Genomic DNA, 17718 nt, shown 5'->3' on the forward strand with positions numbered 1-17718 from the left:
TGAGCTACATAGTGATCACATGGGTACTAGACTTATTGGGGTGAGCACTTGGTAAGGTTTATGTCTAATCACTATGTTGTAAGACACTCACTTTTTCTCACCGTTGCCTTCTCAGCACCTAGAAGAGTGTCCCCTAGTTGGTTCTCAATAAACATGTAATGACTAATGAAATTACATAATGGATCCTCACAAGGAACTTAGAATCCAGCCCCAAAGAATTAGTTACAAAGGTGGACCCTGACATTTTCTTAACGTTTCTATGCTTCATATTTGAACTCCTTTCTCTCTTGAAGAAGGGACCTTTGTTGTACCATAACATTCTCATCTTTAACCTGTTTCATAAGCAAAACATGTTTTTCTGTATGGTTGGAATTAAATAGCCTAAGCCATGCCAGTCTGTTGCTGTGTACATTGACAGTCGTGACCCATGTGGCTGGATGGATAGAATCTGGAGAGACACTAAACAGCCTTGGATCCTTCTCTGTTCTTGAAATAGTGGATTTGTGTAAAAGCTAAAACTAATCCTAGAAAATGTTCCTACTATTTTTTCCTAAGATGAGGGCATATTCTCGAAGTAATTCATGTTTTCTTATTTTAAAATTATGTTTATTATGATTCTGCTCACTGCTGGTTTGTGGGCTTTTTTAGGTAAATAATAAAAAAGAAAGGTGTTTTTCAAAAAAAAAATTTCTGTATTTAAGGAAACTACTTTAAATGGCAGTTAAATATTTTATAATATTAGTTATTTCTTTATGAGAGGTCTTTTATGGGGTTTCCATTGATGTAGAGCTATGTATATATAAATACCTATGTATATATCTATATCTATATATCTGTATCTATCTACATATAACTATGTACATATAACTATATATAACTACATATATATGTGTGTATATATATATATTCACATATATGTTCTATAAATGAGAACACCCTGAAAAAGATTGCCATGTTTCTCTACATGATCTCTATTTATAGTTTTCTAAGAAAAAACTTTTAATCAAATCAGTCAGTTCTTTTTTCTGCTTACCCATATTCTTAATCTCTGTTGGAAATAATCTATGCAATGGAAACCCACTGATACTCATCCACCAAAAATATTTTAGTCAATTTTCTCTTTGGGACCAGACAAAGTTGAAATTCATTGTAGCAGACTTAGAGTGTATTATTAGGTATTTTAGTGCTATCTGACTTTCTGAAACTCAAAACACTTTTAATGATTAAAACCATTTTTACATAATAAGAGGCTTTGTGATGAAAATGATTGACTAGTTGCTATCTGCAAACAGCAATTTATAACCAAAAGGGGGGCTCTAAGATCCTGAAAATAATTGGTAGCTCATTCTTTGGATTAAATTGCGGAGCTTAGCTTTTCGTTTCTGTTTTAGCAAAACCACATTTATCAACTATTAGTGTAGGCTTGGTAAATCCGTACACTCCTTCGTATCACTCTTCCAAAATGACAAAATGGCAGTGGAACTGTAAATGGGTGAAGGTGCCAAGGCTTAATAACACAATTAGCCAAAGCAGTACTCCATAAAAGGAGGTTTGCTCCCACCTTCAAAGAGGTACCTTTGCCTTAAAGTTTCCTTACATGCGACTCAAGAATTAGTTAAATAGAAAGGTGTTATTTGGAACTTGGTACTGAATGAGCACAAAGTGTGACCTCATGAAGGCCACTTAGCTCTTACGGCCCCATGGGCACAATCACCCTATACCTCACCCAGCATTTACCAACCACAATCCATAAATTACATGTTGGCAGGGACACATGACAGGCGTGGGTCAGTGCTACTGCTCAGAGCCTGGGGCTAAGCTGCTCAGGGGGTTCTCTGTCACCTGATGTGAAGGACAATGTCTGTAGTTGTACTATATAAAAGGTCTCCTGGTTCCAACAGAGGATGAAACGCTCAGTGTGTGCAGGCATTCTATTAGACACTTTCCCTAAAGCAATTATAATCTTTACCATAACCCTATGAGGAGAGTTTTCTTATAGTCAGATTGATAGGAGGACACTGATCTTCATAGCTAGTAAGTCAGCCAAATTATTGGGATTTTTTGAGGTTATTTGACTCTAGTGTTTGGTGTCTTCTCACTTAACCATTCTGTACTTCTTAAAATATTCAGGTTTCCAAACAAAACAGATCTATCCTCTTGATGCTTCAAAGACAACATGTTAGTGGGTGATTTGCTGGTCTGGTTTTGCTCCACTAGTTTCTAACTAAGGGCTGAGATTGCCACATGAGTGAGCAGGCTGGCTTGCTTGGCGCAGTGGGAAGGTCCCTCTGAGCAGGTGTGCAGCCTGGGAGGATGGAGACAAGCTCCTAGCTGTTATTATGCAGTCTGTTATTTCAGGACAAATTTATGCCTCTCCCAGGGAGCTTTCTAGAGTCATAATCTCTGACAAATGGCAATCCTGTTACACCTAGGCTCCCCGAATAGCTCCACCTGAATTTATTTTGCGTGTAAATTACAGTGCCTGTATTAAAGAAGAACCCCATAGATATAGCTTCATTCTGACTTACTAAGGCTGGAAAGAAAAATGTCATGATTTGTTCCAAACATCTTTTAATCAGCCTGCACTTTCCCCCCTAGTATTAATTTTCTTGTAAGTAAATTTTAGAACCCTGGGCTCACCTTCCATAAAATAGAAGTCTCATTGTGAACGGTGTATAAGTGACCAGGTCTTGCAAATAACCAGATCCAAATGTAAGTGGGCAGCCACAGCATAGCAAAATAATACATTTCCATTCCTTGAATTTTCAAACATCGGTAACCACTTTATTTTTCTTTCATTTTATAGGGAATGCATTTAGTCACTGCAATTTTATGTATGAGTATAATTATTAATAACATGCCTATATTTTACCTTCTCTGTGGTCCCATTCATCTGTTCTCTAACCAGGATGTCCCCCATTTGCTTCAAATTTTTTATGCTAAATTCAAGGTTGATGGTTTTTGCTTCCACCATTAACTGAAATGTCTCTGTGAAAATGCTCATTTTGTTCCATCTTGTTTCTTAGTTGAAGACAACCCAAAATACAGAATTAAGAGAGAATAAATTAGAATAAAGCTCTCTTCACCTTCTCTCTGAATTGGTCACCGAATAACTCATCAGAGGAGAGGTCATTAAAAGTTCTATTCGTTGTGCAGCATACATTTATCTCCCTCTACTCCCAAATGATTACATATCAGACCCTTCTTCTATAGTTAGAATAATACCAGCAGCTTATAAATACTATTGGGTTGTTGGAAAAGTCATGACGCATTTTTGCAATGCAAAATGTAGAAAAAATACATCATGACGTTTCCAACAACCCAATAGTTACTTATTGGTCTTGACTTACTGAAAATATAAGCAAGTAAATGTATCATAAGAAAACCTTCTCTATAGAGGGCTCGTCTCAGTTTCCCATCCATGTGTCAGGGGATTTGCATCTTGTTCAGGATGTACCGCCGTGTCACTATTCTTATAAAAACTCATTGTTTGTCTTGGTAAAGGTCACTTATTCTTTCTGTGCTTGTTTTCTTGTTTTTGAAGGGAATAGGGTAGTTTTCAGCATTTATTTGAATGCTCAGTTATTTATCAAATCAAACGGCTTTTTTCTTATGAAAGTAAAATCATTTTTAGTTGCTATTTAGTCTTATTGAAAGGATAAGAGGTAAGGATTCTGCTTGGAAAGGATTCTGTAAAGAAAGTATCTAGTAACTTTTTTTAAGAGATAATATACAATGTATTTCTACCTTTCTTACAAGTCCTCTTTGTTGGTGGAGGACTTCCTGTCCCTAACCAGAAACACAAATAATAAACTCAAGGGAAGGGAGGGGGAGAGAGAAAGAGAGAGAGGGAGAGGGAGAGGGAGAGGGAGGGAGAGAGGGAGAGGAGAGAGAGGAGAGAGAGAGATAAAATTATTATTGTTTTATAGTATTGAAAAAAATGAATGCTGCCCTCTGGAGGCCTTGAATAGAAAATNAGAGAGGAGAGAGAGGAGAGAGAGAGATAAAATTATTATTGTTTTATAGTATTGAAAAAAATGAATGCTGCCCTCTGGAGGCCTTGAATAGAAAATATAAACCAAGCGATTCTACCATCTAACCTACATGTTTAATGCTACAAGTTTGAAAATAAAGTGTATCTCTTACCTCTGCAATAAATAATATCTAAGGTAGCACAACCAATAGGGGAGGGTTAGATTGAATCTTAATTTCACCCAATTACACATATTTTATGAGGTGATGGATATTGTTTTCTCATTTTTAGAAATCATTTGCTCACATATCTTTCCTTATAATTTACTCACTATGTGTTTCCCAATAACCAAAGAACACAGAAAGAAATAAGTGGCAAAGAGAAAAGTGGAGGATGGAGTTGACAAAAGACAAGTTCATCTTTTTGTCAACTCAGCCTCTGTTTGAAATATATATGACTTTGTACTTTAGATAATACGTTATGCTTTCTTGCATATGTGCCAAGTTTGTGAAGTGAAAATGTGGTTAAAAATAAATGAAAATGGAAGAGAAGCTGTGAATATGGAAATAGAAACACACATATTCTCTCTATATAAGGAAAATGATTCTCTTATGAAAATTGAAATATCATAATTAAAGAGAATAGCCTTCACTGCTACTTACTTAAGCGTGTATATACATATGATCTCAGTCTTGGAATGTGAGCTGTAGATTAGAGTAATCATAAAAATGCAAAAGTTTCCATTTCAAGTGTTCAGAAGACCACAGAAATAGCCATTAGGAACCCAGACATTTGGTAAGTTTCTTCCTAGAAGAGCTTTCCCTCCTTAAAAATAGCATTTTTATAACCCTTCAAGGGTCATTTAAAATTTTAAGTCCAAGAAAAGCCTTTCTCTACTTCAGTTCATTTTAGGAACTTACTATGTGTTGTCTTACTCCTTGGACATTCTCATGCAGTTATACAGTGTTTTAAAGTACCACCTGTGCTTTTTTAAATATACTCAACTAATCTTATCCTCATACTACTCCTCTAAAATAGGGTTATTTATCTTATTTTATAGAGAATTTAGTGAGAATCATTTAGGTTGCTTGACTCATTTCTTTGTAAGACCATAGTGCCATCCGGATTAAATAAAAAATGTATGACTTTAAAATTGCTTCTTTTTCCTACTATACAATATTTAAGAAAAAATAATATTTTTATGGACTCAAAACATGAAACATCAAAAAGAGATGGCAGTTCTGCAATGGACTGGATACAAAGCCACACTGATAAACAATACAGCAAATAATAATTGAGTATTCTGAAGAATGAAAGAAGAAAGAAAGGAATTGGGGAAGAACAGAGGAAAAGAGGAAAGGTAGTGAGTGGGAAAGAAAGAAAAGGAAGAGAGCATTTTTCCCAGTCCTAGGTATTGCATTTAATACTTTTCATTTGCCACAGGAAAGAGCATAAAGCTAGAATTTTAAATATGAGGACAGCACAGGTATTTCAGGTATAGAAAAAAAGAATATTATGGGACAGTAAAAAAGCCTAAGGTGAGAATGAGTCACCAGGGCATAGTGGTGGGTGATTATAAGCAATAGTTAACTACACAAAGACATTTACTGAGAAAAAAAAATAGAACACTCTATTAAAGGGCACATTTTTAAGACCATTTTCCATCTGTGTTTCTGGAAATGTGAGTTAAACCAATGAATAATTCATCCAAGGCAGAAAAAGGAAAATTGCCCAGTGTATCCACTTGGCCAAGACATGCAAGACAGTGAACTGGTAGCAGCTTCAGTTGCCCTGGCATCAAGGTTTAATTGAACCAAAACGCCATCCTGAAATTTCAAAAAGAAAATTATTTCTTTTATGAAATCTGTAAAATTGGACAGAAGCTTTTGAAGACATAAAACTAAATTGAGGGTAAAATAGGCTTATGAATTCAAACCATAAAGGTTATCAATTTTATCTCTACCTAGTTTAGTTAAGTAGGGAGTCATCATTTTCTTTCCACCCAGCTTCATTTCCTTCACTTTTATTCGTATGTTCCAAATTCAATATGCAGATACTACTGCAGAATGTAGTGCATGAGCAATAGCAATATCTTGAGCCCAACTGGAAGCCATGATATTCTGGGGCCATCTTTCCAGGAAAAGTTTTTTATGAGTTGGCTTTTTACAGCTTTAAAAAAACAAAAAAAAAACCAGCATAAATACTGTGACTTGAAGCAATAGCCATCTATTGACATTGGGTATGTATGCACTTTGGTTTAGGTGAGCTGGAAGGCCCTTCAGCTGGGCTCAGCTGGGCTCACTCGTGTACCTACGGCCAGCTCCCTGGTTGACTGAAGCTAGTGGGTCAAAAGGGATGTTAAGTAGAAGGGAGTGTTATTCCACGCGATCTCAGAGCCCCCAGCATGCTTGCCCAGGCTTGTACACCTGGTGGCCTCAGAGTCGCAAGAGTGAGAAGTACCCTAACACCTCTTGTGGTCAGGTGCAGAACATGCATAGTTTATCCGTCGATGCCTTTTTAGTTAAATCAAGTCACATAGGCTGTCCAGATTGAAGGGGTAGGGAAAGCTTCTATCTCCTGAAGGAAGAGGAGAGTGTGTGGGTATGGTTGCCATTGAGTCTACCTCCTTTTGAGAAACATTCAATAATAAAAAGATATAACCATGAGATTAAAATGTAGTCATAATTTATGGCATATATTTAGTCCCCAAACATTTCTGAGTTCAAAGTTTCTACCATGTTACTCTTTCCTTCTTTCAGTGGTCACTTGGTCACTCTGTCAGACACTCCCTCAGAAACTTCTGGAAGTTCCCACGGGGTGCCAAGCTATGTAATGGATGCCATTCGTCAACTTAATTTCTGTTTTTCCATCTACATATACAGTGTGGATGCTTCTTCTTCCTCCTCTTCCTCTTCCTCTGCTCCTCTTCCTCCTCCTTCATGGATGCCAAAAAGACCTCCTGAGATGCTTGAAATGCCTACATCAGCTAATTCTTAATAGTCTTCATTTGTTTCTATAATATTCAGGATAAAGATCAAACTTTTGGAACACGAGGATATTTATGCTGTAATATGTTTTTTTCCCTAAATTCCCCAAATCAACTCTGCTAAACCCACATGTGTCATTATTTTTAAGCACTTGCCATTTTTGCAATGATTTAGAAAATAATTTGCTCCTCCCTGTCACATCGTTTTAATCTGCCTAGCTCCTACGCATCCTGATTCAAGATCCCACACATGTCAGTCACACAGGAAGACCACCTGATGGCTGTTGAGTTAAATACCCCTGTGGGGGCCCCTGTGCTCATCTGATATAAGACATCATGCTTTAGTGCAGGGGTCAGCAAACTGTGGCTCGCGAGCCACCTGTGGCTCTTTGGGAAAGTTTGTGAGCGTTGGTGAGATAGTGGTGAGCATAGCTGCCTTTCAAAAGTTTGCCAACCCCTGGAAGAGCTAATCCTGTCCCTCACAACAATTTAAAAATTATCCAAGAGCCATACATATATTTTTACAAATAAGGAAAATTTAAAGTAATATTGTAAATGAAACTATGATAGTTTTATTTTCATTTTCAATTTTACTTCAGAGCCACATGTACGTACCCAAAGAACCGCATGTGGCTTGCAAGCCGCAGTTTGCCGACCCCTAGCGGCTCTGCCATCTCAAAAGTTTGCCAACTCCTGGCCTAGTGTAAAGTGTTGAGTGGTTTTCCCTATGTCTTTCACGTGACCATATCAAATGAGAGAAGAGTCGTTAACATTTATTTCTGTGCCTTTAGTACTTACCATTGTACTTTGGTAGAGAGTATGGCTCTCAACAGGTGTTTGAGATAATCAGGTGGGAGGAAGTGTGTACCACAAAGGGAAAAAGAAAGTTGATGTGTCAGTTACATAATACCCTCCAAATGTTGTGTAACAACCAACCACAATACTGGGTGGTAGGAAACATGCACGTTGATTTTTGCTCTGAGTCTATGGATTAATCAGGGACTCTGTTGATATAGATAGGTGTGGCTGATTTGACTAGACTTGCTCGTGCACCTGCAGTCATTGTGGGCTGGCTGGGGGCTGGCTGCTTTAGGATAGCCTCAAATGAGAATACTCATTGCTCCTCAGTGCAGTCTCTAATCCTCCATGAGCTCACCCAGGCTTATTCTCCTGGGAGATGCAGGCATCCACTAGAGTTCCTAGGCTTGGAACAGGCCAAAGCTGCTTCTGCCTCATTTATTAGGGAGGAAATACACTCTACCTCATGAGGCGGGGAGCAGCAAAATCACACTACAGAGAGTCTGGATAGAATGAGGCCACTGACTAATTCTAGAAATGCAGTCAATTCATCATATCCTATCTACGGGTACTATGTTAATTTAGATACATCTTCACATCAGTCAATGGCATGCTACTAACTCACAAATGTCTAAAGAAATATAATCCTATCGTAGTCGTGAGATTTGTTCAAACTACTTTAGTTTGAAATAAAAGTTTTCTGATGAAAAAAGAACTTAGACACAAAGCAATCATTTAAACACTGAGTATCACAGCTCAAACAATAAAGAAATTACAAAATAAAGATGCTAATGAAACAAAGAGAAGGAAGGAGGGGGAGGAACAGATAATGACTCAACAGAGCCCAACAGCTAAACTGTAGCAATCAAAGCAAATAGCAAGAAAACAAAAGGCACTGATTAAATTCAACCTCTCTGCTTCCAGGATAATAATGGATGTGGGATCATTTTCAGCAAACAGTATGGTAAAGACCTAAGTTAGAGTACAGAAAGCATTCTCAGTTCTATTTTCATTATGATTGGAGGAAAGATGCATTTTCTTGATCAATTAGGAAAAAATATTTCTATTAAGGTAGTATGTGTAGAGCTATATAGCAGGCCACTTGAAGCTATCTTGTCCTTGCTCGAAGAAAACTATATATCATCCACATTCAGCTTGGCAGAGAGCAAAATGGCATCCCCTTAGAGCCTTGGTATCCTGGATCAAGGGACCAATTCTCTGTTTCAGGACAATCTCCACAGTGTTCTGGCAAAGCACAAGGCTGAGTGTCAGCAACATGAAATTGTTAGGTAAAAAAGGCCCTCAAGACGGCTTTAACATTTCCCTGAAGTTGACAGACCTTGAGACAGGCTTCTTCCTGTTTCCAGGCCCCTGACGTCCCTTTCATCCAGGCCCTTACCAGAGTCCAGATAGATGGCCTAACCACAGAGGTCCCTCTGCTCTCTCTTCTTAGAGCATTTGCTTTAGAAAACTTATCATTGTAAAACCTTAATTTGCCCCTTTGAGATGCAAATCTTTTCAAACTCCTCTTGCCAGTTTTACAACCCAGGACCTGGGGCCATCCCTTTGAAATGTAATCACCAAGGAAGACAATGCTCCACCCCCCAGTGTGTGGGGGAGGGTCGGAGCCTAACTTCCTTTCCCAGGGCAGCTTGCTGTAAGTGTGAAACTTCCTCCTGTCCTGAAGACACATGAAAGTTTAATTTTCCTTTGGGAAAAGCTAATGAGCAAACCCTGATGGCCCAGAATCTTCCCACCCAAGTCCTGAAAGTCAGACTGAGTTCCCATCTCTCTCTCCGCCATTGCAATAGCTTGGAATAAAGCCTTCCTTCCATGTGTACGTTAGTCTGGTGCAATTTGGTTTTGAAAATGGCATCCACACATGAGAAAAAAATTGAGATGTTTTGTTTGAAAAGTTTTTCTGAAATTTCAAAAATTCTTCACAGAAATTCTAAGAAGGCTGACTGTCTCTGTATAGAATTTAAAAAGAAAATAGTTCATCTTTTGGAAAGCCCCATTTATTCAGAAATGATTTAAGGTGTTAGACCAAAGCTAAGAAGCTTTCCCCTTAATTGAGGAAAGAAAAAAAATCTTGTGTTTATCACAGATAACTTGAAGTTTCTCTCTGAAGGATCCTTCTTTATGAGTGTTTTTTTCTGTAAACTTGGCAGCATACATTGCTGCGCATCTCTACCCTATGAAGCTTATAATAGGAAAATACGTGCTCTTTCTAAATTAGCCAGATTTGAACCTTACTAAGTTTAACTTCAGTTTAGTGTACATTTAATATTTTGTCCTTAGGTCCTAGGCCTGTTTCAGAGCCCAGAGCACCTATCAGATGTTGATGAGCTTTGAGTCTAGTAAGGTTGGTGTTCACACAACTCTGTGTGGAATAATGCCAAGAGAAAGTGTAATTCTATGAGGGACTCAAAAAATAAAAAAGATCTATAGGCAGAAGGTGTTAACATCCAAGATGAACAAAGGGAAAAAATTAAACAGAGGATGCTCACTAGCCAGGTCTTATAGGATGAGTGGGCATTACAGAGAAAGGATTCCAGGCCAAGGCATTAGCTTAATAAAAGGTTAAAGACTGTGCTTGCTTATGTCATCTTCTGTTGCGTTGTAAACAAATTAAGACAATCTGGTAAAGTAGAATAAAGGCAAATCCTGCCTAATTACTCCATTGTTAATTAATTAGTGCTACCAAAAGTTACTGAAATGTGAGATTTGTACTTTCAATCACTAATTTATAAAGTTGTTTTGGGTTTATGTACATTTTATACTTTTATTAACTTCTTTGAGGGATAATTTATGTAAAATAAACTACATCTATTAACAACATGCAATTTGGTGAGCTTTAACCAGGTATACACCCAGAAAACCTCAATCAAGATAGTGCATATAGGGCCGGCTGAGTGGCTCAGTTGGTTAAGAGCTCACTCAAGGGTTTGAGCTCTGAGCAACAGCGGTTTGAGTCCAGCCTGAGCTGAGTTGCTGCTGAGCTGCCAACAGGTGGCAGGATGGCTCAGCTAAAAAATAATAATAATAATAATAAGATAGTGCATATATTCATTATCCTCAGAAGTAGAACCCATTCTTTGTTCCTAGACCCACCCAATTGATCCACAATTTGTCATTATAGATTAGTTTTTATTTTGTAGATTTTGTATAAATGATATTGTACTTTTTATGTATCTCACTTCTTTTATTCTGTATAATACATTAGAGAATGGTATATGGTAATTATATGAATAAGTTTAGCTTTTTAAGAATCTGACCAATGATTTTACAAAGCGGTAGTACCTTGTTACACTTCTACCTGCAGTGCAGAAGGTTCTAGCCATGCTACCTGCTTGGCAGCAATTGAACATGTAAGTCTCTCAAAAAGAGAGACAAGAAGGAAGGAAGGGAGGGAGGGAGAAACCGACCGTTCTAGGGAGTAGGTACTGAAATTTCATTGTGCTTTTTATTTGTATTTCCCTGTTGACTAATAATTTTAATAATTTTGAGCATCTTTTCATGTGCTTATTGGTTATTTTTATAACCAATTTTGATATTGTTGAATATCTGTTTGAATCTTTTCCCCATTATCTCTTGAGTGATTTGTCTTCCTAATATTGAGTTGTAAAAGTTATTTGTATATTTTGAATACAAGTTCTATGTAAGAAAAAAATAATATAATTTTGATAAAGTATAATTTTTATCAAATTTTAAATGATCCATGCTTTTTGTGTCCTTTATAAGGAAACAGTGCTTAATCCAATGTTTCAAAATATTTTCTCCTATGCTGTTATCTTTAGGAAGCTTTGTAGGATGAGCTTTTACATTTAGATTTATGATTCAAGTTAATAGTTAGATCTGGTATAAGGTAAAAATTGATGCTCATTTTTTCCATATAGATATATTTTTGTTCCTGTAATATTAGTGAAAAAGAGTTTCTTTCTACATAAGTGTCCTGGGAACTTTGTAAAAAAAATCAATTGTCCATGAATGAGTGGTTCTATTTATGGACTTTCTATTATGTTCCATTAATCTATCGATAGTTTTTGCTAATTCCAAAACGTCCTGATTATGTAACGTAACGTAAGCCTGAAATTCAGTAGCATATGTACTACAACTCTTGCTCTTTTTTAAAGTTGCTTTGGCCATTCTACTTCCTTTGCATTTCATGTAATTCAGAATAAGTTTGTCAATTTTTATGAAAAGGCAAACTGGAATTTTGATTTGGATTCATCTATAAATCATTTGGACAAATTGCCTTCTTAATAATATTGTGTCTTACAATCCATGGCCATAACATAGCTCTTCATTTAATTATGTCTTAAATTTTCTGTTAGAATGCCTTGTGGTGTTTATTGTAGAGGTCTTGTACATATCCATAAGTATTTATGATTTTGGTGCTATTATAAATGTAATTCAATTTTTTTCATTTCTGATTGTCTCTAGTATAAAATTAAATTAATTTTATGTATTTACTGTGTGTATTATAACTTTGCAAGTCTCTAAGTTATTTATTTTATAAATTCTTTAGGAACTTCTATACCATGCCACCTTAAAATACTCATAGTTTCACATCTTGTTTTCAGATCTTCATGCAGTTTATTTCTTCTTTTTTGCCTCGGTGCAATGGCTAGAATCTCCAGTAAAATGACCAATAAAAATGGTGAGTACTGGCATCATTTTTTGTTTGTTGTTTCTACATTTGGGGAAAAACATCTATTTTCCATTTAAGTATGATTTTTGCTGTAGGTCTTTTTGTACACAAACTTCATTTGAGAATATTTTCTTCTGTTAGTAATATGTTTGGAGTTTTTACCCCAAATGTGTTTGAATTTTGTTAAACGTGTTTTATGTATAGTTTGAGATGATCACATGGTTTCCATTTTTTAATTTGCTCATATGGCAAATTATATTTATGGATTTTCAAATGTTAAACTAATTGATTTCCGGGGACAAAGACTATATGATGCTTTTTATTTATTGCTAGATTGGATTTGCTAATATTTTATTATTTTTGCATTTCTGTGTTTAGGGAATATTTCTAATTTTCTTTAAGTAGATGTGGATGTGATGATTTTAATATCTTAATCCCTAGAGCAACTACTAAAAAAAAAATACAAGCTGATACAGCCCAAGAGTCTATACATAAATTAAAAGGGAAAACAACAAAACAACAGAATCCAAGTAATCTGAAACAAACCAGAAAATCAGAAGCAGAGGAATGAAAAAATAGAGGGGTCACACAGAAAACAAATAATGAAATGGTGGACGTAATGTATCTATATCAATAATCATATTAAATATTAATAGTCTAAACACTCCAGTTAAAAGACAAAGATTGAGTGAATTAAAAAAGCAAGTCTTTCAATATGCTTTCCACAAAAGACAACATAAAGATAGAGAGTTTAAAAGCAACTGCATTCAAGAAGTTATACCAAAAAAATAGCAGAAGAAGTCTGGGTAGCTATTATAATATATGATAAAATGGACTTAATGGTAAGGCATATTACTGGTGTAAAAAGAGATCTTTTATAATAATAGAAAGGATCATTTATCAAGAAAACATAAGAATTATAAATATGAACATAGTAACAAAGAATCAAAATATGTGAAACAGAAATTGGTAGAACTAAAAGGGGAAATAGAAAATCCCATAATTATAGTAGGAGATTTTTTATCACTGTTCTCTCAGGAACTAATAAAACAACTAGATTTTTTAATTTTATTTTTATTTTTCAATTGTTCACATTCAATATTATTTCATATTAGTTTCAGGTGTACAGCATAGTGGTTAGACATTTATATAATTTATGTAGTGATCCCCCTGACTAGTCTAGTACCTGCCTGGTATTATACATAGTTATTACAATATTATTAACTATATTCTCTATGCTGTACTTTACATCCCTGTGACTATTTTGTAAATATCAATTTGTACTTCTTAATCCCTTCACGTTTTTCACCCTGCCCCAACACCCTCCCCATCTGGTAACCATCAGTTTATTCTCTGTATCTATGAGTCTGTTTTGTTTTTTTTGTTTGTTTTATTCTTTGGAGTCTATATAAGTGAGACCATATGGTATTTGTCTCTGACTTATTTCACTCAGCATAATATCTTCCAGGTCCATCCATGTTGTCGCAAATGATAAGATTCCATTTTTTATAGTTGAGTAATATTCCATTGTATAAATGTACCACATCTTCTTTATCCAGTTGTCTACTGATGGACACTTAGGTTGCTTCCATATCATGGCTATTATAAATAGTGCTGCAATGAACATAAGTGTGCGTATATGTTTTCAAATTAGTGTTTTGGATTTCTTCGGATAAATACCCAGAAGTGAAATTGCTGGGTCATATAATAGTCCTATTTTTAATTTTTTGAGGAGCCTTCATACTTTTTTCCATAGGGGCTGCACCAATTTGCAATCCCACCAACAGTAAGGTAGGCAAGATTTTAAAAGTGACAGTACCTACGTATGCAGAGCCAAGAAATTGTACACTTCTGGTGGGAATGTAAACAAAAGTGAAAAATACATTTTTAGGAATAGATAAATAAGTCTATAGCAAGACAAAGACAAACCTGTGATTCAGGAAGAGACAAGGTATCCCAAAGTAATTGAATCACAAAGGGCTCACAGGAAGCTTATAAATTATTAGTTATGTTCTATTTCTTAAGATAGGCAGTGTGGAGATGAGTATTCATTCTATTTATTAGTCTTCATAACTTAGATAAGCCTCATCTCTCAAATATAAGAACAAAATATTAGGGGCAGACTCCATGTCTGTTTCATATTAGCCCAGCTATTAATCATTTTCCATTCACCATATATCTGCTGTTTATTTCATGTGACAAGCACTGCAAAAAGTGTTCCTCCTGAGAGAAAGAAAACAATTCCGTATCTCTTGGTTTGCTTTACCATTGTTGATGATGGTAATTGTCATATTGTTTAAGAAAGAGTGTCCAAAATCCCTGCTTTATTTTATTTCCTCTAGAACTGGAATAAATTAATATTCTCTTCTCATTTTTAGAAACCATTTGCTCACATCTCTCTCCATGTCAAATGGACAGTACATATTGTGCTTGTCATTCATAATTTAACATAGGAAAATTTGCATTCTTTGATGTATCCCTCCCTTGTGAGTACCTGCAAATTGAGAACAGTTGGAGATGATATCACCAAGAAACAAAATTTAGAGCATTCTGAAATGTTGTCTTTGTTTTCCTTTCTGGAGCCTAATTCCCCAATGCTACATCAATGTCATCTTTTCAAACAACAGGAGGATTAATAGTGACTATCATATATACTTCTTGCTAGGCCACTGGCCATAGAGGACACATTGTGACGAGGCTTATTTAGTAATCAAGGCAGAACTTGACACCAGCAAGATTTATCTGGAGATGTGCTTCATAAGAGGAATAGCTTGACCTGAGTGATCACAGGGAGTGTGCATTTCTTTGACTTAAAGGTTAGATAGCTGGGATTTATTACACATGTAAAGCAAGTCTCATCAACGTCATCCCAGTGGCTTGCAAGAAGGAAATTTTATAGTCTCCACAGGATCAATTTTCTATTTCCCAATATTTATCTGAATCAGCAACTAATAAGAAACTTCCTCTATTAGCTGTTGACGATTTCAAATCAGGTATTCTGTCCCTGTCACTGCAAAAAGCTCTGTTGAAATTACTGCCAACCAAATCACGCACAGCGTACGCTACCACATTCGCCACCATGTGCAGGTAATGCATGGTGGGGAAGTTCCTTTGCTTGATATGCATGATGAGTCCTTATCGCTTTTTCTTCTTTTTTTTTTTTTGACTAGTAATGATAATATTTTTTATTTATCTCTTTGGGCATAGAATGGGAAATACAAAAGATTAAAATACCATCCAAAGCAATTAAAATTGGGGTGAGAGTTTACCTCCTGATAATAGCACAAAGCCAATGAAATACCATTTTATTCTGTATTTAGAATCTGACAATATCTGTGTAGTGCGATGAATGAGAAATACCTTTGGGAAAGTAAAGTATATGCTCCACATTCTTTAGTTATTTCACAACTATTAATTGATAACATGATTTTTTTCAACTCTCTGCTCATTTCTATTAATAACATCTGAGAACAATGAAAATTCACATGGCATGATTGTTGATGTTGGAAAATGCTAAGCAATGTACAAAAACAAAACAAAACTCCACTGGAACTAAAAAGTGAATTCGGCAAGCTAGCAGTACATTAGCCCAGCATACAAAAATCAGTTGTAGTTTTATACACAAGCGACAATTGAAAAATACAACAAAAATATCATTTATAATTATTATGGAAAATCATTAACTATTTAAGAATAAAACTAATGAAACATGTGTAAGACCCATACACTGAAAACTATAAAACATTGATGAAATAAAGAAGATAACCTAAGTAAATTGATATACCATGTTCATAGATTGAAAGATTCAATATTAATATTCAGACATCAATTCTACCTAAATTGATCTGTATGTACTCACTACAACATCAAAAATAAAATCTTGTGCACTATTATTTAGAAATTAATAAGCTGATTCTATAATTTATATGTATATGCAAAGGATCTAAAAAAGCCAAAAACAATATTGATAAAGAAGGTAAAAATTTGAGAAATTGATCAATTTGATTATAAGGATCATTATAAAGTAACAGTAACCAAGACGGTTTAAATACTGTATATGTAGGATAAATAGCTAAATGTAACAGAATAGAGAGTTCAGAAATAGATCCATATGTATGCAGTCAAAGATTTTCACAATGGCAGCAAGTTAATTCAGTGCAAGAAAGGACAGTACTTTCAACCAATGGTTCTGGAGAAACTTTTTATCTATTTGAAAAAGAAAAAGAACTTTGACTCCAATCTCACACCACACATAAAAAATAAATATTTCAAGGTGGATCATTGATATAAATACAAAATCTAAAATTACAGAGCTGCAAGAAAATATAAGAGAATACTTTGTAATAGAATAGGCAATAGTTTTTTTAAGTAGGACTAAAAGCATTATAATTAAAGAAGAAAAATGATAAATTGGACTTTATCAAAGTTATTTTCTTAAGTGTGAAAGAGGAACCACAATGAATCATAAGATATTTAAGAGGTATAACAACACTTTTTTTTTTATCTTGAAAAAAAAAAGTAAAAAGTTTTTTGGATCTTGATTCAAATGAGTTAACTATAAAAAGACATTTTTGAGACAAGCAGAGAATTTAATAAGGACTGGATATTAGATTATATGAAGATATTGTTAATTTTGTTTCACATGATAATAGCATTGTGGTTATGTAAAATAATGCCCTTATTTGGCAGAGAACTATTTATGGGTGAAATGATATGTCTTAGAGGTGTTTAAAATACTCAAGAAAAAAGTCAGGGGATATATAAGAGTAGTAAAATGTTGACAATTATTAAAGCTGGGTTATGGTAATGGGGATTCATTAAATTATTCTTTATATTATTCTGTATATCTGGGAAAATTTTTCATAATGAAAGGTTAAAAAGGTTGGTACTAATGGTGTAGGTGTTAGCAGATTACTTTTTTTTCCATTTCCATGGATGAAATATAAAATTCACCCATGAATGCATTATCGGAAAAAACTCAAAAGCATCTTCAACTAAGATTGTCTTTTGCATTTTAATTCTCATATCTTTTGAGTTAATTGCCTCTATGTACATAAGACCAAGTAAAATGAATATGTATGAGGTACTACATAATTGAGTTATATGTTTTTACTTCCAAAAGGTGATACCTGCTTTTTTATTTAAATTATAACACATCAAAGTTACAAGGTGTGTGCCCTTTTGAGTGTGTCCAGGTCTAAATTACACCTGATATCTGTCCCATTTTGGAAAGGGTCTTAGTTTGGTCACCCCTGAAAACAGGACCTCAAACAGGAAGTTTCTTCAGCAAATGATGCCAGGGAGCTC

General features: G+C 35.1%; 1 long non-coding RNA gene across 2 annotated transcripts in view; it reads left to right on the forward strand.

Annotated features, from left to right (window-relative positions):
* Positions 1-17718, forward strand: part of LOC109390780 (uncharacterized) — a 126632-nt gene that overhangs the window by 75508 nt on the left and 33406 nt on the right. For both annotated transcript variants that reach the window (XR_002125635.1, XR_002125636.1), the window contains exon 2: positions 12344-12420. This is a non-coding gene — a long non-coding RNA (uncharacterized LOC109390780). The remainder of the gene's footprint in view (positions 1-12343; positions 12421-17718) is intronic.

The sequence above is a fragment of the Hipposideros armiger genome, unplaced genomic scaffold (assembly GCF_001890085.2).
Source record: "Hipposideros armiger isolate ML-2016 unplaced genomic scaffold, ASM189008v1 scaffold_278, whole genome shotgun sequence".
NCBI lineage: Eukaryota > Metazoa > Chordata > Mammalia > Chiroptera > Hipposideridae > Hipposideros > Hipposideros armiger.